This window comes from Haliotis cracherodii, unplaced genomic scaffold (genome assembly GCF_022045235.1).
Source record: "Haliotis cracherodii isolate W230 unplaced genomic scaffold, xgHalCrac1.p SCAF_10, whole genome shotgun sequence".
NCBI classification, from domain to species: Eukaryota; Metazoa; Mollusca; class Gastropoda; order Lepetellida; family Haliotidae; genus Haliotis; species Haliotis cracherodii.
Window position 1 is genome coordinate 6,440,379 of NW_027266265.1, and position 27,020 is coordinate 6,467,398.

Consider the following 27,020-nt stretch of genomic DNA (forward strand, 5'->3'; position numbering starts at 1 on the left):
CTGTAAACAATTGAATCTGGACCAGACAAACCAGTGGTTGACGTCATGAGCATCGATCTGCGCAATTGGGATACGACGACATGCATCAACCAAGTCAGTGAGCCTGTCTAGCCGATCCCCTTAGTCGCCCAAGCATGGGTTGAAGACCTATTCTAACCCGGATCTTCACGGGTCGTAAGGTGGGACTGAGTTGGTGGTGTGCGTGCGTGCGTGCGTGCGTGCGTGCGTGCGTGCGTGCGTGCGTACGTACGTACGTGTGTGTGTAGGGGTGGGGGATGGGGGGGGGGGGGGGGGGTGGTCGAGTTTCCATGTGCGTATCTAAAAATGACAAAGACAAAAAAAAAGTTCAAGAACTCAAACTCATGAATCAGTGTATAAGTGTTGCCGCGAAACAAATGCGCATGTCCTGTCTTAGGTCAAGGTCACAACATCCTAGGTTCATGAAAGGGTGACTAGTCCCGAGCTAACAGACAACTATCATCCGACGCAGATGAGGTTTACGACCTCTGCCAATCAGTTTCTAAATAACCATTCAAACACCCAGACAAGCTTACATAGTCACATATGGAACATAATACAGCTGACAATAGAATTAAATCCTTGTGATGATGCGGCGTAAAATTTTAGTCAATCACTCACTTTCCTGAATGTTCAACCCAACAACAACATAGAGTGGTCGTGATTCACCCCACCAACCGTTACCTACCCATAACGTATCAAAGTATTGTCAATCGTATTGGTATTCAATGTTTGGGTGAAGAGCACAATGGGGAATGGTGCGGGTTCAAGAGAGGGCACCACAGAACAAGAGTGGTGCCATGGCGATATACACAGACACACACTGAGGTGACGAGTTGTGTCTGTGAAGCGTTACCGACAGCCTGGCGAGTAGACGCTTATCGACTATCGGATTAGATCTTCCTTAAATCGGTAAGACATACCAAATATCTCATTCTCACTGAATTGCATCTACTTACGCATCACAATTACAGAAAACTACGGTTATAACGAACTCAAAGGGACCACTAATTTTAATTCGTTATAACCGTAGTTCGTTAGAAGCAAATGTACGGAATATATACTGCAAATAGACAGGACCAAAAAATAGTGCCTTATATCCGTCAGTTCGTTATAACCGTAGTTTACTGTACATATTTTCAAGCTAAAAGTGGGCCCAGGTTTTGATAACCCAAATGTCGTGTCTTGTAACACGTATATCAGCTGCCTCATACCCGTCCTTGTTACAGGAAACGGGTCAGTCCAACCTTAACGAAAGCAAAAGCATGAAGCAAAACTTTACGTATGAATAAACTGCCTTTGTATTTCCGAGGTTGAAGGAACACAGAACATTTTTTAAGTGTTTCTATTGCGCGGTTGTTTATGTTAAAAACATAATCAGCATATCTCCGATGTTATGAAAGATAACCCCCTTTTATGTCAACCTTCATCGAATATCATAATACACTATTGTTTTCCTATAAGTCACCCTTTTCACGGACACCTGCCTGGTGTCATCACTGATTTTCAGTGGTCCAATTATAGAAATTCCACAGCTATTTGTCCTTTACGCCAAATGGAAACTGTTTCGGCAGGACATCTAGGCTGGTTATTCTCTTGCAATGACAATTTATATTCAAAGGTGAGTGAGCGACTGTTGAATGTTGTTTAACGCCGCAGTCAGTAATATTCCGGCTGTCCCGACCAGAGAAACTACTTCGAGGAAGACATTGTCACGAGTAATTAAGAATACAAAAAAGGAATGACAAAAACTTTTATCCGTATTCCAGCATTTAAGATAAGATAAGATAAGATAAGATAAGATAAGATACGATAAGATAAGATAAGATATTGCAAAGTTGATAAGTACTAAAATATGAAAAAAAAGAAAATATGTGATATTAAAATATGTACATAGGAAATTAGGACACTTATAACCACGAGTCAAAGGTTAAGCAAAACGTTTATGCGCAGCCTGTGCTTGTCGAGTTGACTTGTAGAAGGTACGGGTATATTCCTGGTTTGCTGGAGCGTGTTCACCACAACAATACAGCACCTGAAAGTCCTTTCATGGCGGGTGTGAGCTGTATAACGGCTCGGCCGGGTTGTTCGCGTCTATTTGTTGAATGTAGAATAGAATGGCATTCATGTATTGAAGCGAATCGGAATGTACTAATCTGCACATGTTTCTACACATGTCTACACCAGTCGTCTAAGGTGATATGCAAAGTTGCGTGGTAGTAACCTAATCGGGGGTTCGAATACCTATTCGCCCTGATTATGTTTTTATGTTTCTGAGACATGAATCAATCACTTCGATCTTTCTGCCATATCGCGCTGACAAACACTTTTCAAAAAAAAGAAAAAAAGGGAAACGAATTGGAGATAATGAGAATGTTGATTTTTTCATTCATGAAACATTCAATACAAACATATTTTAGTGAATGGTGTTAGTCACATGTTCATTAACTGGTTTGGTGCACAAACGCAACTGTTTTAGATTTTCGTAGCTTAATAGAGTAACTTATATAAGACTGCACAAACAAAGGCCATTGAAAGGAAATTAAAAGCAGAATGCACATGCAAGTTGTGACAATGTGACAGTGAGTATATAAAGTCAAACGTCAGTCAAGATTTTGTCATACGTTTGTCGACTTTTTGGAAGTGGAAAAATGCCGAGACTCAATGCTGCCAATCATCGCCATCAACCTGGAGATTTCTAGTCTGCGGTTGCACGTCATTTCAACGTACACCAGAGCACCATATATCGTTTATGGGGTCGTTATACCCGCTGCAATTCAACCCAAGGTCGTCTATGTGTTTGACCAAGAGTCATCTCCCCTGCACAAGATCGCTACATCCGGGTCTTTCATCTACGTCATCAACATGCTACTGCCACCGAGAATGCAGGACATGTGCCTGGTTTGAAGAGGGTATCGGACCAAACAATCAGGAATCGTCTGAGAGGTTGGAATTGGAACCAGAAGAACAGTTTGTGTCCCTGTGTTGAGACGTTTGCAACGTATGCGATGGAGTAACACCGCACAGGCATTGTCTCTGAGAAACTGGCGGAGTCTGGTTCAGTGACGAATCACGATTTCTTCTCGAACGCCGAGATGGAAGACAGCGTGTCTACCGACTTCGAAATGAACGTTATGTACGTAACTGCGTTCAACAGGCCGACCATTTGATATGAAACAGGAGTCGCTAGACCAGGGCAACGCAAGAACAAAGATATTGTAATAAACGGTTATAAACCCTTGACCTTTATATCCGGAATGGTAAACTCCCTCTCTGTGGCGACTGTACATATGTTGGGTGTTAATGTTATAGAACACCTCATTACATTTGTGTATCCGAAACTATGTTTCCTTACGTGAAAAAGTTTGAAGATTTATCGCGTACCGAATCAGATCATCTTCCAAATTCTGTGTTAAAAGATGATGTATTTAAAATGGCAGTAACATCATTGACACCTGATTATGCACAATGTGAAAAGAGAACAAGATATAAATGGAATGATAAAAGAGAACGAGAATATAAGGATGAGGTGAGGTGAGGGGAAATTGGGTTTAACGTCGCGTCCAAGATTATTGCACTTATATAGCGACGTGCGTGTACGTGTGTGTGTGTTTGTGTCTGCTTGTACTAGTCCGTACTGATGCCGATTAATAGTGCTAGCTCACTGAGATACCATGCCGCAGTTTAACATGAATACCCCACTCAGACACAGTATACTGACTCCGAGCCGACCAGTCCTTGCTTTAGCCCCTTAATGCCGAGCGCCAGACAGGGTAACAACAAGTACCATCTTTTAACGTCTTTTGGTATGACGCGGCCGGGGATTGAACCCCGAACCTTCCGCTCTCCGGGGGGACGCTCTACCACTAGACCTGAATATAGAGACTACTTAGTGACTTGTATGTTGAAGACTTTTGAAGATTGAGTGCCATCAGATATTAACCAAGCAACGTTAATCCTGCAACAAGAGATGCTAATATGTGGTGATAGGATGCTAGTTAGAAACGAGTATAGACCATGACGACGACGACGACGACAACAACAACAACAACAACAACAACAACAACAACCAGAATGGTTTGAGAAGGAATGGGAACACCTTCAGAAAATACCCTTCAACAGAGTCACTGGAAACGTATAGAATAGCAGGGTCAGTACTTAAAACTTTATGCAAACGCAAACAGGAAGATAACAAGAAGAAAGTTGTATCAGATATAAATTGAGCAGCTAGTACAAGAGACTGTAACATTCTCTGGAACTGATAAAGACGTATACAAATGAAGGTGCCAAAGAAACGGCATGTCCTGGATTCCTCAAACAGCTGTTAAACCCTTACACAGAAACAAATGGCTAATCAATAGATTTTTCAAATGATGTGACAATGTACTTGTTAAACCACGATTGTTTCAGCTGTGTCAATTGTCTGAAAGATGATGAGATCTTAGCGAGCGAGATTACAGATCAAGATATTAGCAGCTCCGTTCATAACCTCAAACCCCGTAAGTCGCTAGGCGCTGATGTCATACCATAAGGTCTTTAAGTCGGCTAAAACCTATATTCCGTTTTCTGATTGCTTGAAAGAAGAAGTCAACCACAACAGATAGTATAACCGACCACGCTTGTTATATTGATGAGCCAGTAAAAGCTGGAAAAATAAAGGAGTGTGTGATACTGTCAAGTTCTACACACAATGAACTAGTACAACAGAAAGCACCCCACACCATGACACTTCCGCCTCGAAATCTGTAAACGTCCTGGGCGTAACGTTCATGACAGCGCCTCCACACCCTCGCCCTACCATCAGCAAATCGAAGATTAAATCGGGATTCATCACTGAAGACGACTTAATTCCAATTCCTCTGAGTCCATCGTAAGTTTATCTGTGCCCACAAATGACGTTGACGTCTGTGTAATTGAGTCAGAATCGGCCCGCAGTATGGCCGTCGTGCTTGAAGGTGAGCAGTTTTCTCAGACGGTTTCGAACAGTTTGCGCACTCAGTCTACCCCTAAACAGTTCATTTCTGGTTGATGTAGCCGTCAATAATCGGTTACGGAGGTGACGTAAGTCAATCTGACGATCATGTAAATCATAAACAGTCCGTCGACTACAACCCATCGTCCTTGCGACTTCAGCTACGGACGTTCCCGTCTGCAACATGCCGATGGCACGTTCACGTTGCACATTTGAAAGGTGTGGCATGACAAGTGGCTATAAAGACTTTTGTATTCTTGTGTTTTTCTTTTTCGGTTAATGACTGCTAACAAGTATGGCTGAAAACACGTGCGGTATTATGGCCACGTGACCAGTTGCACGTGAAAAAGCACTTTTTGCCACTACAGTGCTGTGCACATGATTTTGATCGATTCACCTGCACACGGGTGTTATCTGAAGACAATACGTGGCCATTACTGTTTAAATACACAATAAGGGCCCACAATGATTACTAGTCAAAATGTTAAAATTTTACGATTGTGAAGTTTTTAATTTGGTTCAGTATAGTCACATCTCTATCTTCAAAAGTTGTGTACAATTTGTCATAATTGAAAGCAAATGATCTCAGTATGTTGTGAAAATACTGAAATGGCCAAATGGAAATAAACGACCAACATGCTCCCAAAAATATAATTAGATTAACAGTAATTTAGTATTACTAATCACCTTCATTAAAATATTAATGTTCGTTTAAACTGGGAGAGCAACTTTACAAGGCAAAATCACTGTCTGATTAACGATACGTACAATAATAACATCACATACGGAGATGAAAGTATCTTTGACGAAGATTAAAGTATAATCTACGTAGATGTAAGTATCATCTATGTAGATATAAGTATAATCTACCTATATGAAAGTATCATCTACGTAGATGTAAGTATAATCTACGTGCTAAGGCGCGGCAGACAATCAACTCCTTAAGAAATGTTGGTCTTAGAGCTGGAGGATTGAGCCCAGTATCTTCATCGAATATCTGGCAACGAGTGATCTTCCCCACTGCCTTCTATGCATGTGAGCTCTGGCCTAATATCAACAACCGTGAGATCAGTGAGATGGAAACCCTACAGCGCTACTTTGCACGACGAGTCCAAAACCTTCACAGGAGATCCTGTACAGCTGCTACAACCCAGGTTCTAGGATTGTGGTCAATGCTGGGCAAGGTGGAGAAAATGAAGCTTCTCTTTCTGGGACGACTCTGTAGAGCAGCAGGCACAACCATTATGAAGCCGATTTTTTATCTCAGAGTATCCCAGTATGTCACCACTCTCTCACACAGTGCCAGATCCATAACACATGATCTACTGAATGTGGCTCAAAAGTATGGATTCTCAGGCGTCTTAGATAAACTAATCAACTCTGGGGAATTTCCATCTAAGAGTGTATGGAAGAGCATGGTACAACGAGCTATTAGTGAGTCTGAAAATATGAATTGGAGAAATACTTTGCAACAACGTCCAGACATGCATAGGTTTAGTGCTATCCACACCCGCCTTGCCCCACATCGTCTCTGGTCTCTGTGTGTATGGTATGATATTGCTTCCCCCCCCTGCATATGCTCTTGTAAAGCTCGGCATATTACCTGTAACGTCTGGACTGTGTCTTATCTGTAACTATGAATGTGATGACATTGTTAAGCACCAATTGCTTTACTGTGATGGCCTAATGAAACAGAGAAATGTGCTTAGTGAGTCTCTATTTGACAATGTTAGCCTTGAAACATATCTCAGACTTGAGGACACGTCTAGTGATGCCGTCAAGATTCTGACATACCTCGGTGCTATTACAGATGTGGTCCAGGACATGACACTTGACAGCTGGGCAACATTTATGAGTATCGTGGCTAAACATGTCAGCTCATGGAACTTAACATCCATATTGTATTTGTGAAGCTATGTCACACATCATGTAACTGTAGTTTCACGCATCACTTCATTACTGCTTACCCAGCTCAATCTGTTGTACTTACATGTATTTTGTCATTGCCGTTGTCAAATAATGTAATGTAATTGTATGTACTACTCTCCAAATCATTGGGGGAAATAAAGGGCATTCATTCATTCATTCATTCTACGTAGATGTTAGTATCATTTACGTAGAAGTAAGTATCACTCATGTAGATAAAAGTATCATCTACGTAGATGTAAGTATCATCTACGTAGAAGTAAGTATCATTTATGTAGATATAAGTATAATCTACGTAGAAGTAAGTATCATTTATGTACATATAAGTATCATCTACGTAGAGGTAAGTATCATTTATGTAGATATAAGTATAATCTACGTAGATGTAAGTATCACTTCTGTACATATAAGTATAATCTACGTAGAAGTAAGTATCATTTATGTAGATATTAGTATAATCTACGTAGAAATTAATATCATCTACGTAGATGTAAGTATCATTTATGTACATATAAGTATCATCTACGTAGATGATAAAACAATTTAGACTGTGGCACTTAAACCCTTCAGTACAAATGTCATTTGAGGTTTGGGGCAGTCGTCTAAGGCACCGTGATTCGCTGTGCACAGTTGCGTCCCTTGGGCACGCCAGAAACCTATGATTGTGAGTTCGAATCAAGGTTCGCCCCGATTATGTTTCTAGGTTTGTCAGCACCATGCCCGTGCTCGTGGGTTTCACCGAACTGGTAAACGTCTTTGACCTGCATCACTTCGGGCTTTCCACCCACATTAAGCTGACACGCCGCGATATAACAAGAATACTGTTAAAAGCGGCGTCAAACCCAACTCATTCACTCACTCACTCACTCATTCACTTGAGGTTTACTTAGAAAACATAGATGACATCTGTTTTAAATTTGGGTAACAACATTTAGCCAAGAAGTAAGCATTTCCATGGGCGTCAGTTGTGCTCCCTTCCTGCTCATCTGTTCTTTCCTTATGATTCTGAATCGGACTCTCTGCTATTCGCGGTGGCAGACCAGTGACTCGACGTCATGAGCAGCTGGCCACGTCACCGGGACCCATAGTCACAGAGCTGACCCCCCGGTCATGGTGCAATCTGTATCGCCGCGAATACCTGCAAAATTTCTGATGAGGGGTTAAACAATAATCGATCACTCTCACATTAGGTTTTCAGTTACCATAACTGATTATCTATTTTCAACACCCAAGTATTGTCAGCGTCTTATTTCGGCTGAAGATTTGATACCGATACTTGTTGATACTTGTTGAACACACGAAAGTCTGTACCCATGGCTTAGGCTGTGAGCTGATCAGCTGTAGTAACAGTCACAGCCCTGACGAGCTAACAGTGGCCATACACGAACTTAACATGACCCGTCTAGATCACAACTTTTACGGGAACAACACATGTTTAACCCCTCAGAATAACATTAACTTGATTCCAATGTTGAGTTACTCTCATCCGTAATATATTAAACATTTTTTTTGTACATTTAAGGACGATCTATATAACCTAAGGTAAATTAGTGTATAATTCATATTTAAGTATATTATTAGGTGATCACCTTACCGTGTTTTCAATGCAGAGCTATATGCTTACCTACAGATTTGACAGTGCCAAAGTCCATCACTGTCAAACATTGTTGGAATACGATGAATGTGAAACGGTAACGCATGGCGTCATGTTTTATTTGGACCCCGTGACGATGTTTCAATTGAGGGTTTGAAAATATTATGTACGGAATCGTACAAAGGACTCTGCTTTCAGAAGAGACTTTTCATAATTCTCTTTCAATATGTATATATTATATGATTTCTATGGATTATGGCGTTTATTGTACACTGAATGGGAATTAGGCCAATGCTAAAACAGCAAGAACCTCGACTCACGTACACAAAGTGATCTCTATTCTGCCACTATCATAAGTGTGTGCTAACGTTAGAACAAAGATTGATGTTCACAGCCCACGCCAGAGAATAACCAGTCTTGATTATGCTACGAAAATGGCATAACAGAAATATTTGAATAGATTACTGGAATTCAGTGATGAGACCAGGAGTTCGCGAAAGACTTAGCATGTCCTGCCCTACCGGTATCATCCGCCACTCGGGTACAGATCACTATTAATGTAAATGCATTTCACTGAACCATGCAATATTTTACTCCATGAATATTTACTGTTTTTGTCGTGTATTTCAGACTAAGCCATGGGAAAGGGAGACGGTAGCGGAGTTGGCAGTGGCGAGGGGAGCGGTGGGGGTGGGGTGTGCCCAGGTCTTTGTTGGGCCATCCTCTGGCTCCTCATCCTCTTGTTCCTCGCCTGGCCCATCGCCGGCTTCATCGCTGGCTGGTACATTCTCTTCCTTCCATTCAGTGCCTGTATTAACCCATGTAAAGGAGTATGTGAAGCTCTACTTACGGTCGTCCAACTCCCTCTGACATGCGCAGAGAACATGATAGCCATGAAGCCTGTCTGTGGATAAAGTCAAGGTGAAGGTCATTGGCAAACTCTCCATTCCACGTCGTAGTGTCAGCAGAGTGCATGTTTACTAGACGGAATGAAATTTAGGAGTGCATAGTAAGGGGAATGGAATGGATACTAGGACATATGGGAAAGGAATCAGTTCTTGGACGTCACAACACTTAGGTCTGATAGAGTGAAGAGAAGAAAATACAACATTAGGTTCGCCTGAAAGTGGAATACTGGTGTATAAGGATATGTGTACGAACTCTCCGAATGCGGTGCCCCAATAGGATTCAACCAATGGAAAAGGTTGAATTGTTCACACGTATCACGTATCATGGGATCACATTCATCACCTTAAAAAAAACATTCAAATGAAAATACACATATGTAGATTTATTTAACTGTTAGACGCTGTTGTATGTTTTAAGCGAATTACAATAATTAACTTAAATGCAATTCATTTGAATGAGCTATGTCCTTACTCAGCTTTTCTTGTGTTCCAATCTCTCTGTGGGTGACCTTCCTACGAGGTGGATTGGTATATGAGAGGAATATACTTCATGTTATTTATTTATAGTATGTGTTCCTGAATGTATTTATCCGTATTTTCCCAGCTGTAGCAAAGATCTGAATGTATTGTTATTAAAGAAAATAAATTACACATTGTCATTTTGACTTATTTGTTTAACCATTATAATGTCTACGTGCAAACCTACACGTGTGTGTTCGTGTGTGTGTGTGTGTGTTGAGTGTGTGTGTGTTGAGTGTGTGTGTGTTGAGTGTGTGTGTGTTTGTGTGTTGTGTGTATGTGCGTGTATGTGCGTGTGTGTGTTTGTGTGTGTGTCTGTGTGTGTGTGTATGTGCGTGTATGTGCGTGTGTGTGTGTGTGTGTGTGTGTGTGTGTTGAGTGTGTGTGTGTTGAGTGTGTGTGTGTGTTTGTGTGTTGTGTGTATGTGCGTGTATGTGTGTGTGTGTGTGTGTGTGTGTGTGTGTGTGTGTGTGTGTGTGTGTGTGTGTGTGTGTGTGTGTGTGTGTGTGTGTGTGTGTGTGTGTGTGTGTGTGTGTGTGTGTGTGTTTATGTGATAAGAGTATTGAAATGATTATCTCCTGGAAATAAGTTTTCAGTTTGAAGAAGAGGACCAAAGGGTAAATCAGAAGACAGGTAGCTTCTGACACATGTCAAAGGAAGTCAAGACTCTGCACAGTAATATGAAGGGTTGGACATATCTAAAAATAGATAGGGGAAATCCAGGTGAAGCTGTAGAAACCACAGATAGTGCAAAAGTGCATCAAGGTTGTTGTTAGCTGACATGCAACTGCAGCCAAGGGCAAGATAAGACAAACACAGCATCAAGCGATGATAAAAGATGAAAATGTGACAATATGTAAATGAAGACGAGGATGTTATGAGAAGGTGGTGCTTATGTGAAGCGTCCTGATGGGTGGGTCCAATAAGCAGTAAGCAGTCCAATTTAGGGTACTTTTTCATTAAGCAGTAATTTTTCTTCTTTTTCAATAAAATCGTCGCGAAAAATTCCTAAATCGGCCATAGAGGGACATCGGACTTTTAATTCTGCTTTTCTGACAATTCATATTTTTAATACCCGGTAAAATCTCAAATCGCTAAACATTCTAGACTGGTCCCCTGCGTCAGTTGCGCAGCCTACTTTCTGTGGCGAAGCATTTGGGTCTTGAAGACAGACTGTTTTTGACCATTTTAATCATTTCACGATAAGCAGTAAATTATTTATTTACGTTAAGCAGTTATTTTTTGGTATTTTACGATAAGCATTTACGATAAAAAAAGATGAATTTTACGTGTACGATAGTGTTTGAAGTGTGTTTTACGTCAAGCATTAAAACCCATCACGACCCTATGTAGCTAACTCAGAGATTGCTCCACCACCGGGTCACATTACCATTAACCAGGTTTACAGTCACTACACTCGTCACTACTTTCGTCACTACATTCGTCACTACATTCGTCACTATTCGCCCCTTTCCGTAACCCGCAAGCAAACTCGTCCCCTTATCGATAAATGTTATGTGCGAAAATACAATTCAATCACAATGCGCGTATGACTTCAAGTACTTCGCTCAAAGAATCCCTCGGGAATACTTTTTTTGGATTTAACACACATTTGTTTTGTTTGTTGTTTAACGCCGCGTTCAGCTATATTCCAGCTATATGACGGCGGTCTGTAAATAACACGTCTTGCATCTAATAATATACCCTAGAAACAGTTGATCTGTTCAATCATACTGTATAAATACCTTAAGTCAGGATGTGTTTTAAATAGCATATGGAATATATACGGCATAGGGGAAATAGACATGAATCATTACAGCAACGCTTTGACAATCCTTTTAACTATGCCCGTTTGCGCTTGGACGGAACCCAGTCGCAAAAATGTCGCTTTTTCGGCATGCGCGGAATAACAGACCATGGCTTATCTTGGATTCGACCCAACGAACATAGGTTTTAAGGGGCGCAACTTTGGACAACGAATTGCCTCTGACTCTGTTTAGAGGTTATCGTCACAACTGATGTATAGTACGGTATATCACCTATGTAAAATCTAGTTTCTTGACTTGAGCCAGAGATCGGGTAATACAAACCATACTCAATGTACCCTACCTCACTAACATACATATTTCATGCCCTTTTCTCTCCATGCTTCCTGGAAACTAAGGTCAGTTTTCACATTTACAGGCATATGTCATCTCTGAATGTAGCCTTTGTGGAATGATTTACGTTGGAGAGACACGAGTCAGCCAGAATAGTTTGGGCATCAGCAGAATTGTCAACTCACATTTCAATTTTGAAATTCACTCCATCCTTTGAATGAAAACTAGGATATTAGCAAATAACCATCCAATAGCCTTGAATCCGTCTAAAGAATGGTATCAGTGACATATCAAATAATGACACATTTTAGGACAAAATGTCAATTGAAGAAGAAATCTGCCAAAACCATGCATCAGTACTATCAACTTTTGGCTTGAGTCTAAAACCTAAAGACATGTCCATTCCTCTTTTGTATTTGAGTAGGAAAACTCCATTAAAATCTTCACAAAGAGAGGTTCAGCAAAAGTACCCCAAAACCCTGTCTCAAAGATAAGACCGCCTCCGTGGTCTAGTGGTAGAGCGTCCGCCCGGAGAGGGAAGGACGTGAAAAGATGGTACTTGTTGTTACCCTGTCTGGCGCTCGGCATTAAGGGGCTAAAACAAGGACTGGTCGGCTTGGAGTCAGTAAACTGTGTCTGAGTGGGGTATTCATGTTAAACTGCGGCATGGTATCTCAGTGAGCTGGCACTATAAATCGGCATCATTCCGGACTAGTACAAGCAGCCACACACACACGTGCATGCACGTCGCTATATAAGTGCAATAATCTTGGAATCGACGTTAAACCCATTTCACCTCACCTCAAAGATAAACCATATATCATCACATAAGCATAATCATCACAAATGTCTGCTCAAAGCATACTCCATTGTACGATATGTCATAATTATGTGTTGAGGAAGCAATATAAATAGTGAGCAGAAATAGAGCAGAAATTGAACAGGGAGACGTCCTGACCCCTAATGCTATTTATCTTTCTAAACCCATGTGTTCCGAATGCTTTGTAATTCCCATAACTTGGCAAATGATACACTCCTATTTTGAAGGACACGAAGAACTATCAAAACTACATTTTAGAAAATACAGTAAATCTTGAAATTAACGCAAGCGTCAATTAAATGCAAAAAATGCGAGTGGTCTTTGCTCGCATTATTAAACATCGCATTTATATCAATAATAAGACATTTTGGATAGCAGAAATACCAACTCATACGCTGAAAAAACAACTATTATGTATTCCACACCACTGTTTATTGAGCAGCACTTGTAACAAGTTATACAATGTCACTTGTGGTAACTAGAAAATTGGACCAATAGAGTCACATATTATATCAGAGGAGCGCATCGAAGAGATTATGTACACTGTGAATAAAACGCATTTGTATCCAGTCTCCGGTATCCATTCAGCAGTCATATTTCAGATTTCCTGTTTAAATAAAACACAAGCGACAAAATCACACAACCGTTAAAATATTTCCTTTGTATGAATACGACTACATCATGAACATGTGAATCATCAAATAATAGGTGTTTGCGAAAGGGTGAACATATACTGCCCCACCGGTGGCAAAAAACACAAACACATGCACAGGCAAGTCAATTGTTCACCTAAAAGAAACCACGGAAACAGGTACAGAGCAAACTAGGGAATTCTTCTGCATCAATTTTGGAATTGTCCTCCAAATGAGTACCATAACTGTTTTGATAGTTTGAGGCCGTGATCAGACATATCATGAACAAGATTCGTGTGACGCTCTTTGGAAATCTGCGTAGATGGCATAGTCAGTGTAAATATATAACAAATTATACTTGTATATCATCTTACTTGATGCACATTTACTCCTGGAGTAATATACTAGTAACTTCAGTGGGCGATTGCAATTATATTCAAATGAGTATTTTTACTTTTGCGTGAGTACATTTGTATGCTATGGTGCATGCGTTTGGGTATTAGACTAATACAAAAAGTATACAGTAAATTATTGGTGTTTGCGTCAAACTAGTTTCGAAAAGCTCATGCGTACCACGTTAACGGATGGCGATTAACTTCTTAAAGGGTTTCTTCAGCACACAGCTAATTCATCCACACCGTGGTCTTTACTGATAGTTTGAAGCAGAGGCTATTCCAAACACGTCTTCGATGCTGCTCTGCTGTAGTATTGAGTATGTATGTAGAAGCCAATGCTTCTCTCAGGGGAATTCCTAATAACATGGGTCAAGAAGCCAATGCTTGTCTCCATGGGGGGTTCCTAATAACATGGGTCAAGAGGCCAATGCTTGTCTCCATTGGTGATTCCTAATAACATGGGTTAAGAAGCCAATGCTTGTCTCCCAGTGGTATTCCTAATAACATGGGTCAAGAAGCCAATGCTTGTCTCCATTGGTGATTCCTAATAACATGGGTCAAGAAGCCAATGCTTGTCTCCCAGTGGTATTCCTAATAACATGGGTCAAGAAGCCAATGCTTGTCTCCCAGGGGGATTCCTAATAACATGGGTCAAGAAGCCAATGCTTCTCCCAGGGGAATTATGCATAACATGGGTCTAGAAGCCAATGCTTGTCTCACAGGGGGATTCCTAATAACATGGGTCAAGAAGCCAATGCTTGTCCCAGGGGAATTCTGAATAACATGGGTCTAGAAGCCAATGCTTGTCTCCGATGGGGATTTCTAAAAACATTGGTCAATAAGCCTACTTATTTGCAACAAATTTCGATAGCACCATTTGTGATTGAATTTTTATCTTTTCACACACAAACATCATTAGATTAACAAATGTATTTTACTTCACTTCATCAAACATCATATACCGACTTATCTCCCTTGGGCCGCTCGGTCGCCAAGTGAATGTCATTCGTCACAGCAACGAGAAAGCTTTTGGTTCTGTGCTTCACACCACGCCACGGTTTGGTAAAACAAGTACTGGATCTCATGTTTATGTGTACAGTAGTAGTTTCAGGTGGCATGGCTCAACTCTGGGGCTGGTATTTACTCTAATTCGTCCCATGATTTTCATACACAACATACAAGGTGACTGAATTGGTGATCGGTTGGTCACAACGGCTGCTAAACACTGGCGTAATATTTGGACTAGTTTGGCTGTTTTCGTTCCCCATGTAATATACTCCGTCCATCGAACATTGATTTGACTCTCTGATTACCCTCAGCAGGTCACGGTGACACCGCAGTGCAACTTACGTCCGGATCAATGTGACCGGAATAATGTGTAAACAGCTGTAACAAAACAATGCAAGTAACGGTGAATATCCATCTCACACAAACCTTTAACAAACAAAATGTCACATTATCCCTATTTAACAGAGTACACTTGTGTACGAATAGCTCCAAAATACATTGACAGTTTTATTGCAAACATATTAGTACATTTTCAGATGAAATGTGTTCTAAATTTATTACTTAAAATCATTTTCGTATCGAATCTACTTTGATACGATCAACATCTATACACAATGGACCATTAGTTCTCACAAACAAATTTGATCTGAATAAAAGGCACACCATTAACATCTGTATTTGGCTATTTACATTACATACATAAAGTGAAATCCCTTAACAGGTATTTTCCTTCTGATCCAGCCATGTTTTATCACATTCCCATTTTAAGTTTCTGTGATTTGTCGGAGTGATTACACACCAATGTCTAATGTTAGTTTACTAAATACAGTGACATGTTCTCAAGGGTAAAATACACGACGACACATATTGATTGAATGAATTTATTTCAGTAAAGATACTATATATTATACAATATGGATACATTGGATTACAACAATAGCAGACGCCAGATTATACAAGTGGTATACTGAGTGAAACAATTGAGTTAATGCATACATTTGAAGAACTGTTGTCGTTTCTTAAAAGCAAGAAAAATATATTTAGCTAATTCATTAATAACATGTTCATTTTGGCAAGACATAAGAGTGCGAAATTTGTCAAATGAAGGTCGTGAATGGTAATACTTCGGTATTAGACTATTTCTTAGATCTGAATAAAATTGACGTTCAATGCGAACATGATACTCAGTTTCAAATACACACACTACACTAAATGGACATTAGCGTTCATCTCTAGAAAGACCATTTTTTCTTTCTTCTTCACGCGATAGGTTATGGCTAGAACAAGGGTAAGAACTAAGAGCAAATTGATATACTCTAACAGGTATTGATGTTAAATGTTTTAAAGTTTGGAAAATGTTTTTAATTTACCTAACCAGGTTTGCTGGTCATATCTATACATCTTTGCTAAATACAAACAATAAACTTACCTACATTTGGAACATCTTGATTACACCAGACAAAACAAAAAATATATGATAACAATAAATGTTTTACATGAAAAGCCCAACATTCAATACCTTTATCAGCCAAGGACACTTGATAATCATAAACATGTTTCATAACAGGCTTATCAGTTTGAAATAACAACCTAGTCCAATATTTAATAATTTTCATATATTGGTTTACTTTGAGTGAGTAACGACCCATCCCCCCCTCCCCCTCCCCCTCCCCCTCATGAGGACCATGAGCTAGAGCTTGAAAAATGTACACACGAGTATTTATACACTGAAACAATTTCCAGTGGACATGTATATAGAGAAAAAAATCATATTTCTTTAATCGACCACCTTTGTGAAATACAATTACCTTGCTCTTGTTATTATTAATTTGCAGTTGCCATTTATCACAACATTGGAAAAGTTTATCTAATATCTTTTGAAGACCAATAACTGTACTATCTATTACTATAAAATCATCTGCTAAAAGCAGCATAAATAACTGTAGAGTTCCTATACTAATACACCATTGCTTATATTGTGGCAAACAATCTACAATGTTATTAATGAAAAATGAAAAGCTGTTTTTAAAAACAGTTGATGTCTATATTAACACACCCAATTCTGGCCATGGTAATATTGTTTGATTTATAATACCCATGGTGGATATAGCTTGTGGAAACGCTACCCTTTCTATTTGGTTTTTATTATCATTGTATGTTTTCATACAATATGTTTTTCCCGCAAAGTTTAAAAACATTCAATTCAGTAGGTGATGAACCAGTGTATGATATATATAACAACCTTGACAACAATATGAATCTGTTTAGTTTGGAAAACACTAAATATGGATGACAAAATAAGAATAGCATCAGCAAATTGCAGGGGCCCGCAGATAAAAGGAAACGTAAAGAAGTAATGAACCTATGGCGAAAGAAGAAATTTTCTATAATATGTTTACAAGACATTCATATTTCTAAAGAAGACGAAACATTAATGAGAAATGAATGGGGACTTCAAAGTATAATAGCGCCTTACAAGTCAAATGCATGAGGAGTTGCCATTTTGTTTTGTAATACTCTAGAAATATAAATCCATAGATTTAAACAAGATATTAATGGGAACTATATAACAGCAGATATCACAATAGAGGGCATAAGGTTAACTCTGACTAATATTTATGGGCCAATTCAAGATGAACCTGCTTTTTACAATGTTTTGTTCGATAATACTGACGAATTTGAAAACGAATCAATGGTTATATGCGGAGATTGGAACTTGGTTCTAAATCCAGATGTTGATTTGGAAAATTATAAACATATCAACAATCCCAAAGCAAGAAAGTTAGAACTTGAAAAAAAAACAACCTTTAATCTAATTGATATTTGGAGAGAGAAAAATCTAGATGCAAAGAAATACACATGGTGGAAGAAAAAGCCTAAACAACAAGCTAGACCTGACTTCCTTTTGGTCTCACAAGACATTGCAAATATAACTATTGATTCTACAATTATACCAGGATACAAATCTGATCACTCAGCAATAACTCTGACTTTTTCAAATACACTTAGCAAAGAAAGAGGTAGGGGCTACTGGAAGTTGAATACATCTTTACTGTTTAACAATGAATATATCCAAATAGTGAAAGATACACTAGAAGAAACAAAGCTAGAATATTCAAGCAGTAAATATTCCAAAGATGAAGCAAGAAAAACTAAAGATCTAAACTTAAAATTAGAAATCAGTGATACTCTTTTTTTAGAAACATTTTTGATGAAAGTGACAGGCAAATCAATATATTTTTCCACTTATTTAAATAAAACCAAAAATGAAGAAAGTTAAAACTTAGAGGTAAACATAATACAAATAGAAGAGGAAATTAGGGGAAAATTTCAGAATATAAGTGAATCAAAGCTGTCAGACATGTCTAAATATTAAGTACTTTTTGAAAAATTAAAAGAAGAATCAAGGGGAATACAAATAAGAAACAGAATCCAGTGGTACGAGGAAGGAGAAAAAACATCTAATTATTTTTGTCATCTTGAAAGGAATTAGGAATTATACCAGTAAACTAATTAACAGTATTATAAATGAAAAAAGGGAGTTAATAACCGAAGGACAATCCACCTTAACTGAACAAAGAAATTGTTATGAGAAACTATACTCCTCAAGTGGAGAAATAACTAATGAATCCAAAAATGTATTACACTTAACACACCAAAACTTAGTAAATCACAGTTTGATTATTTAGAAGATATGATTAACATGAATGAAGTAACAAAGGCCGTAAAATCTATGAAAAATAACAAAAGCCCAGGTATTGATGGATTCCCTGTAGAGGTTTTCAAATTTTTCTGGAAAGATCTTGGAATATGGGTATACAGATATATTACAGAAACATTTAGAAATAACACTTTAAGTCGAACAATGAATAGAGGTGTCATTACCTGTATACCCAAAGGCACTAAAGATAAACAACTACTCAAAAACTGGCGACCAATTTCTCTCTTAAATTCACGATATAAAATCTTGAGTATATGTATAGCAAACAGAATTAAAACAACACTTAATACTCTTATACACGAAAACCAAACTGGCTTTATCCTTCGAGATGTATTAGCGAAAACATACTATATGATATCTTGTTTGAGACAAAATTACAAAATAAGCCATGTTTACTATTACTTATAGACTTTGAAAAAGCTTTTGATACCGTTTCAAAACAGTTTACCATGCTGACACTGGAAAAGTTTGGCTTGTGCAGAAACATTGGGAATAATGATTCGTAAAAATAATGCAATAAAAGGTATCAAACTGAATAATGTGGAACATAAACTTGGACAATATGCTGATGATAATGAAATATTTCTAGATGGGACTGACGAAAGTTTAAGTACAGCGATTGACACCCTAAATGATTTTTATAAAATGTCAGGATTAAAAATTAATATTGATAAAACAAAAGCAGTATGCATAGGCTCAATGACAGGTAGTGACATCAAATTATGTCAGGATCTGAAACGAGACTGGAATAGTGGGGACTTTGAAATATTGGGAATAAAGCTTAATAATAATAATAATAATAATAATAATAATAATAATAATAATAATAATAACAATAATAATAATTGATTTGTAAAGCGCCTACTATCCATCGACAGTTGCTCACTGGCACTGTGACAAAGTTAAAATGTAATGTCTATGTACATATGCCAACAATCAGGAGATCTATTGAAAAGCTGAACTGAAGAAGTGGGTTTTGAGGAGAGACTTAAACGTTTCCTTGGAAGCAGAGTTTCTCAGATTCAAAGGCAAAGAGCTCCATAACTGTGGACTGCAAAAGGAGAAGGCACGGTCAGACATAGCAGAAGTAGACAGAGGCTGATACAGTAGAGTTCCACCAGAGGATCGGAGAGCACGCTCTGGAGAGTACAGGGATATAAGATCTTTGAGATAATCTGGATAGTCGCTATTGTTGAGGCAGTCGTGAGTGATGATACATATCTTATAGTTTATACGAAAGGAGACTGGAAGCCAATGAAGTTTTCTGAGGACAGGACTGATGTGATTGGATCTTGGAACTTTAGAGATGCATCTAGCTGCAGAGTTCTGAATGCGTTGTAGCTTTGATATGGCTTTCATGGGAAGATTAGCATACAATGCATTGCAGTAATCCAGTTTGGGGGTCACAAGACATTGCATCAACAATTTAACTGCTGTAGTATCAAGTAGATGGCGGACTTTACTGATGTTATAGATGCTATGGTAGCATGCTCTGCTGGTTAGTGAAATATGAGCTTTACTCGAACTTAAATAATTTGTGGGTAACCAATGCAAAGAAGAGAATTGAAATTATTAACCAAATTTTAGGGAATTAGAGGAAAAATTTTTTGACATTGATAGGTAAAGTTATTGTTGTCAAAACCTTGGCCCTATTAACCTTAGTACATATATTCACTTCTCTTCCAAACCCTCCAAGTGAATTTATTGATGAACTTAACAAAATATTGTACAGATTCATATGGAATGACAAAAGGGACAAACTTAAACGAACATCTTTCATTAGAAAATATGATGAAGGCGGACTGAGAATGATAGCGGTAAAGTCTTTTATAATTGCTCTAAAACTGTCAGTTCTTAAAAAAACAACTCCAAAATAAATAAAAAACTGTAATAACCCTAGCATCTTTACTCTCAAAAACATATTCCTACTTGGGGCCGGTATTGAAAACTGTATGCACTTAGCTAACCCTTACTGGAGGGAAGTTTTATCTGCTTGGGGAACACTGTATAGAAGACACAAAACTACTTCCACAAACATTGAAGAAGTACTATCAGAACTTCTTTGGTGTAACCATCAGTTTAATAAAAAATCGATTTCATTTTAAGAAATTGGTTTTTAAACGGAATTTACACTATTAAAGATCTCTACAATGAGGATGATATAATGCCCTTCAGTGAGCTTAAAAGAAAATACCAAATTAAAGGCACAATAATTGACGATTACCAAGTTCTATATACAAAAGATATAAAATTACTTGATTTTCAATATAAATTTATTTATCGAAACCATCTATACAAAGAAAGATGATCTGTGATCATTTTGTGAAACTGATACTAAATCCTTACTTCATGTATATTGGGATTGTAAGCATGTTAAAGAGTTTGGGGTTAAAGTTGAATGTAGTCTGAATACAAAATTTTCAAAACAATTTAGATTTACAAAATGCTCTGTTTTACTTGGGTACAACTCTAACATTCTGTTAAATAACATTATACTGGCATGCAAAAAATATATACATATGTGTCAAGTATTAAGAAAAACAAATTGTCACTTGAAACGTTTCTGAAGACTTTAATGATATATTTCGAATGGAGAAATCAATTGCACACAAACAATATAATAAAACAGTTTGACAGAAAATGGAACGATTTGGCAAATGAACTGTCTGGTTAATATGTCCCTAGTTTGTATTTTTTAATTAATTTTTTTAAATGTTTTTTTTAAATTTATTAAATTCATTTTTTATTTATTTATACATATATACATTTTCACTTTGTTAATAATTATGGAAAATATTTGCCGGTTTTCACCATTTGTAAACTTTGATGGACACCTGTAGCGAACTTATATTTGCTGACCTGCTGTCTGCTGCATAGGTAACCTATACCTAACAAGTATGCTACAAGACGTGCTACTCCTTGTATAACTCTTTAATGTCATATACTGAACTGAATAAAAAATATTTTTAAAAAAGAAGCTGTTTTTAAATCAATTATGGCACGGTTTGGTCTACCTTTGTGTAATCTATATTATTTATCAATACTAGTTTGAAGTATGAATATATTATCCACAGTTTGAAACCTGCTTGTTCAGGGATAATAACATTTCCATCAGTTGCCAAATTGGTGTGTCTAGTACATATAATTTTAGAAAAGAATCTACCAGATATTTCTAAAAGAAATTACCATAATTCCTAGGGTCAGTTACATTACCCTTTTAATGTAAAGGAAGGATGACACCTAAAGTCCACTCCTCTGGATAAATACAAGTCAATACATTTTTTTAAAACACGGATAACAGTATTTCAAAACACATGGGAGGGGCATATTAAAAAAAATCAACGGGTACGCCCTAAACCCTGGGGCTTTTCTATTTGACATATCATTGACAGTCTCAAATATTTCATCTTATTAAATTCTACCATCGAACTCATTATCATATACAGTAGAGTTAATCAAATCTTCACTAATATGTTCTACAAAATGTTGGACATCTGCATAAAACTGTTTCTCACATTCAGCAAAATTAGTGCCTTGAAACAAATGATTGAAATGCAATGACCAAGAATACGGTGAAATTGAATTACTTTTAAAAAGATCTTTTTTTCTAAAATAAGACCACAGCTGTCTACAATTGTGCGTTGATAAAGCACTGTTAATGTCTGGAATGTAACAGTAGAAACACTAATGTAGATTTCTGTTTACATTGGCTCCTGCACGACCCCCACGAGTCAATGTACCGTTGTCGGTTGTTGTCACTGCTAGTGTCACGATATAAACGGTGGCGAGCGGTTGCACGTGCGTCCCACCATTCTTGATCAAACCAGTTATGTCCCTTCTTCATACGGTTTCGAATTTCTCTTGGTGTTTTTTACAGAAGTGTGCACACCATTCATTCAAATTTTTGAAATGTTGAAAAGGCATTTTGATTGTCATCGTTGGATATACACGAATTGAAAGTACCTACAAGGTTTGAGACATGTTCAGTCACTTACATGTATATACCCTCACTTCATCTGGAGTACACACGTACATATGGCCACGCCCACCAACACACGCTCCCCATGGACTCTTGACACCATCCTGTGATGTCAGTATGTTTCTAACAAACTGTCCTGACTCAGTCAGATGGAGGACTATGTGTAGTGTTTGCTCTGTCACCAGGATGTCGCCTGTGCTGGTACTTGTGATACCAAGTGGATACTTCAGTGCTGTGTCTCCTGTAGGGCTGTAGGTGAACACAACATCTCCCTCGGGAGTCAGACACACGACACACTTGGATCCTGTGTCAGACACCAGGATGTTTCCTGTCCTCGTGGTACAGAGAAAGTAGGGATACTTCAAGACGTATCTACCAGGGTGGTCTGGAAAAATTGACCTCAGCACGTGTCCCGCCATATTCAGGATATCAACACAGGGAGGGGAGCTGGAACCTGCTGCTAGTGTTGATGGTGTCAGAGACGTTATACCCCGGTTCTCTTTGCTGGCTGTGATGGTTGACAGCAGCACCAGGTCAGGGTTCACTTGTACTGTTACAATCTGACTGGAACCCGGCACAGTGACAGCCACCTGGTTGTCCTTCAACTTTGTTATACCATACTGATTAGTGATCAGACTGAGACTGCTGTGGTCCAGTTGACTGTTCCTGGTGTAGAACGACTTCACACTGTTGTTGTTCTTGTCTGTGACTACCACTGTGTCTGTACCATTCACCACTAACACCGCCACGTCAATGGAGTGTGCTCGACGTACATCTCCTGCTACTCTGACGGTAATGGTGTCCTGTAATACAGGAGCAGCCTTCAGGTCCAGCACACCCTCATAAAGGACGTCTATCTCACCCAGCTGTAGATCGTCCAGTGCTCTACTCAGCTTGTCCATGTCCTGTCTGAACATAATCCTGGCTATTCTTCTCATCTCCTACACGTCTGTGACTCCGACAGCCTCCACATCACCAGCCTCATATCCCTGGTACATCTTATACACACCCTTTCCACACTCAGATTGTAGAGTCTGGTCTAACAGCTCAGCTTGTTGTTGGTACATCTGTACTGACATCTCACCTGACTTTATGTCTGCCTTCAGTTCTCCAATGTGTTTGTCAGACATCTCCTTCAGTTCAGCCAAAAGTTTCTTTTCCTTGACTTTGATCACCTCGATTGCTTTGAGACTTGCAGACTTGATATTCGATTCTATTTGTACGTAAAGCGTTAATGCTTCATTGACTTTGGAGGTTTTGTTTATCAATATGTGTTTTCATCTCGTCGTGTTTCTTCAACAAATCCTCTTTATTATTTCTTAACTCGGTTTTCAATGAGGGAATCACCGACTCAATTTCTACAACCAAGTCACATTTTCTGTGATGGATAGTGCAGCATGTTTGACAAACAGCTGTTTTACAATCTTTACAAATATATTTGATATTTTCATCTTTGTGAACTTTACACATGACCTTTGTCTTCACCTTGACCTTTGTCTCTCCAGATACGTGAACTACGTCATGGTGACGGGAAGATGGGATTCGTTTGTGTACCCGTATGCATCGTTCACAGAGTCTGTCGTCACAGACAGAACACCAACATGTAGCTGGAGTTGTCTCCCCATCTTCCTTACAATAATTGCAGTAGGTCGTATCTGAAATAATTATTTATCCATATAGGGATAAATATATACCAGTATCTCTCTCTCACACACACACAATCTCCCCTCTCTGTATTCTCTCTCCCTGTCTCTTTCTCTCCCTCCCTCTCTCACTCTATCTCTATCTATCTCTCTTCTCTCTCTCTCTCTCTCTCTCTCTCTCTCTCTCTCTCTCTCTCTCTCTCTCTCTATCTCTCTCTCTCTCTCTTTATCTCTCTCTCTTTATGTATTCATTCATTAGCCGGTTGAGTAAATTATAAAGCCAATTTTTTTCTTTAGACTTGAAAATAGTGTCCAAGGTTGAAAGATACCTGCCTGTTTTGAATCAAATTATTAAAATGGAGAAGATATTGGGCAAATACAATATTATCAACAACAGCTAAAATCTTAGAAAGATTTCGACAAGTTCTAAAATTTGTACAATTTATGCATTGTCGATATTGCACAGAAATCATACAAAATATCTTCTCAAGTCCACACACATTCCTATAATCAACTCAGGTTAGGGGATACCAGCTTAGAAACAAGACGTCGTACAAACCACAACTGCAAACGCTTACCTTTAGATTCGGGACCAAATAAGTCCAAGAGTCCCTGAATGACAAAGATAGGCTTGACGTCATCCGCCCACTCCTCCACTGGTCTCTCAGGGGCAGACACTTTCGTCATCTTGCTGCGGAATGGACACAAGAGAGACTTGGCACTGATGGCTTCTGGTCTGGTTTTGGTGTGGCTGACCACACATTTCCGACAGAAGGTGTGATAGCATACAAGTGTACAGGGCTTGTCAAACACCTCTGTACATATCGTGCATGTCAGGAAGTGTTCTGTTAACTTCTGGGAGGTCGCCATCTTACCTAGAAAACAACAAAGCAACCGTTTATTGCCTTTGTACAAAACGTGTGTGTGTGTGTGTGTGTGTGTGTGTGTGTGTGTGTGTGTGTGTGTGTGTGTGTGTGTGTGTGTGTGTGTGTGTGTGTGTGTGTGTGTCTCCCATCTCTCGCCAACCCAAAATATATCATAGACAGGTATTTCATAGCCACCCATTCACCAGTATATTTTTTCACTTTGGAAATATATTAACATCTTTTCCATTTCATCAAAAAACAATATTCCCTCTGTTTTATCTGCATGATATTCGAAGAAAAGACATGACTGTAGTTTCGATTCTACACATCTTGTAAGCCCTCCGACTTTCCCGACTTCAGCATTGATACAGAAACCATTGAACTACTCATATAACACATTAACAATGTCGTCACTTTGCGAGAACATGTACCAATTTATAACCAGTTATGAACACCTGAGGTTGTACCTAAGCAGTTTTGTTTGTTTTGTTGGTGGGTTTTAATCCGCACGCCCATTCGCTGAAGTTGAAAAGTAAGCAAAGTGCTGATGTCCTGACAGTACTCGCTTGTCATGCAATGTATGTCATGTGACATCGAATACCAATGATCAGTGGCCTGTCACTGAGCAGCTCCCGAATGGTGCTTGTCAACATTGGTGTGTGCACTTGTGAACCGTGCGCAGTGTGTCGATCACGTGACATGGGTATTGGTTGACACCCACTCATTACCACATCGAAAGTAGGAGACATTAAGTTCACACCCTACTATAAGAGATATGAAATAATGTAGTAATGTAGAAGTATTTCACCCATATTGTTTACTGATGTGTTACCTAAGCAGTTTTGTTTGTTTTGTCAGTTGGTTTTAATCCGCACGCCCATTCGCTGAAGTTGAAAAGTAAGCAAAGAGTTGATGTCCTGACAGTACTCGTTTGTCATGCAATGTATGTTATGTGACATCGAATACCAATGACCATGCTTGTCAACATGGGCTGTGTACACTTGTGAACCGTGTGCAGTGTGTCGATCACGTGACATGGGTACTGGGTGACACCCATTCATTACCATATCAAAAGTAGGAGACATTAAGTTCACACCCTAAGAGATATGAAATAATATGGTTATGTAGAAGTATTTTCCCATATTGGTTACTGTAGCATTTGTCAGGGATCATGTCAGTAGTAACTGTAACAGACACACGTGATATATATACATACACTTACCTCGGGATCGGTCATAGTGTCAAAGTCAAGTGGCCGTTCGGAGGAAATAGTGAAAGTGGATCTTTAAAATATTCTGGTTAGCCTACATGTTACATTTAATTAGGTGCACGGTCATGTGAATCTGCCTGGAGATGACTGTATAGTTAGATGAACCCTTGTGGTGTTAACAGTACACAGTAGGACAGGTGTGTAGCGTTCTAACTGAAGTAGACGCAAGCCTTGTGACAACACACACTTACCTGGTGTTGAGGGAAATTGAGAATCAGAAAGTGATTCATTCGTGACCAACTCGTGTCATTCCGGGACAAGCTTCTCGCAGTTTACGGAAAGGGGCGAGTGGTGACGAATGTTGTGAAGCAATCATGTTTTAATAATTAAATTCGAATTACATTTAAACCAATTTATTTGTTATTTATTTTATATTGCATGTTTAATTGATGCAACATACAATACAGTTGCACCACTGAGAACCGTTGGCTACATGATAGACAGCACAACATTATCAGTCGGAGACAAATGTCATGTACACGGAGTTTGTGCATTGTTTCCTTTTGTTCAGTAGGATGGGTCATAGCGAGGGCATTCGTGAGCGATTATGCAGTCAAACACTCTGACGTTTCTCAATGTACGCTAAATCTTTGAGTTCAAGATTAAGGGGTCTAAATGATCAGAAACAACGCTTTTTCATGTATTCGTGC

At 38.8% G+C, this 27,020-nt stretch overlaps 1 long non-coding RNA gene and 1 pseudogene across 1 annotated transcript; one reads left to right on the forward strand and one right to left on the reverse strand.

Annotated features, from left to right (window-relative positions):
- The first annotated feature begins 841 nt into the window (after positions 1-841).
- Positions 842-9,596, forward strand: LOC139445752 (uncharacterized). Its single transcript, XR_011651882.1, has 2 exons — positions 842-930; positions 9,141-9,596. It is a non-coding gene; the product is annotated as an uncharacterized lncRNA (long non-coding RNA).
- Positions 9,597-22,599: 13,003 nt separating this feature from the next.
- On the reverse strand, positions 22,600-25,104 carry LOC139454001 (protein wech-like; annotated as a pseudogene).
- Between the last annotated feature and the right edge of the window lie 1,916 nt (positions 25,105-27,020).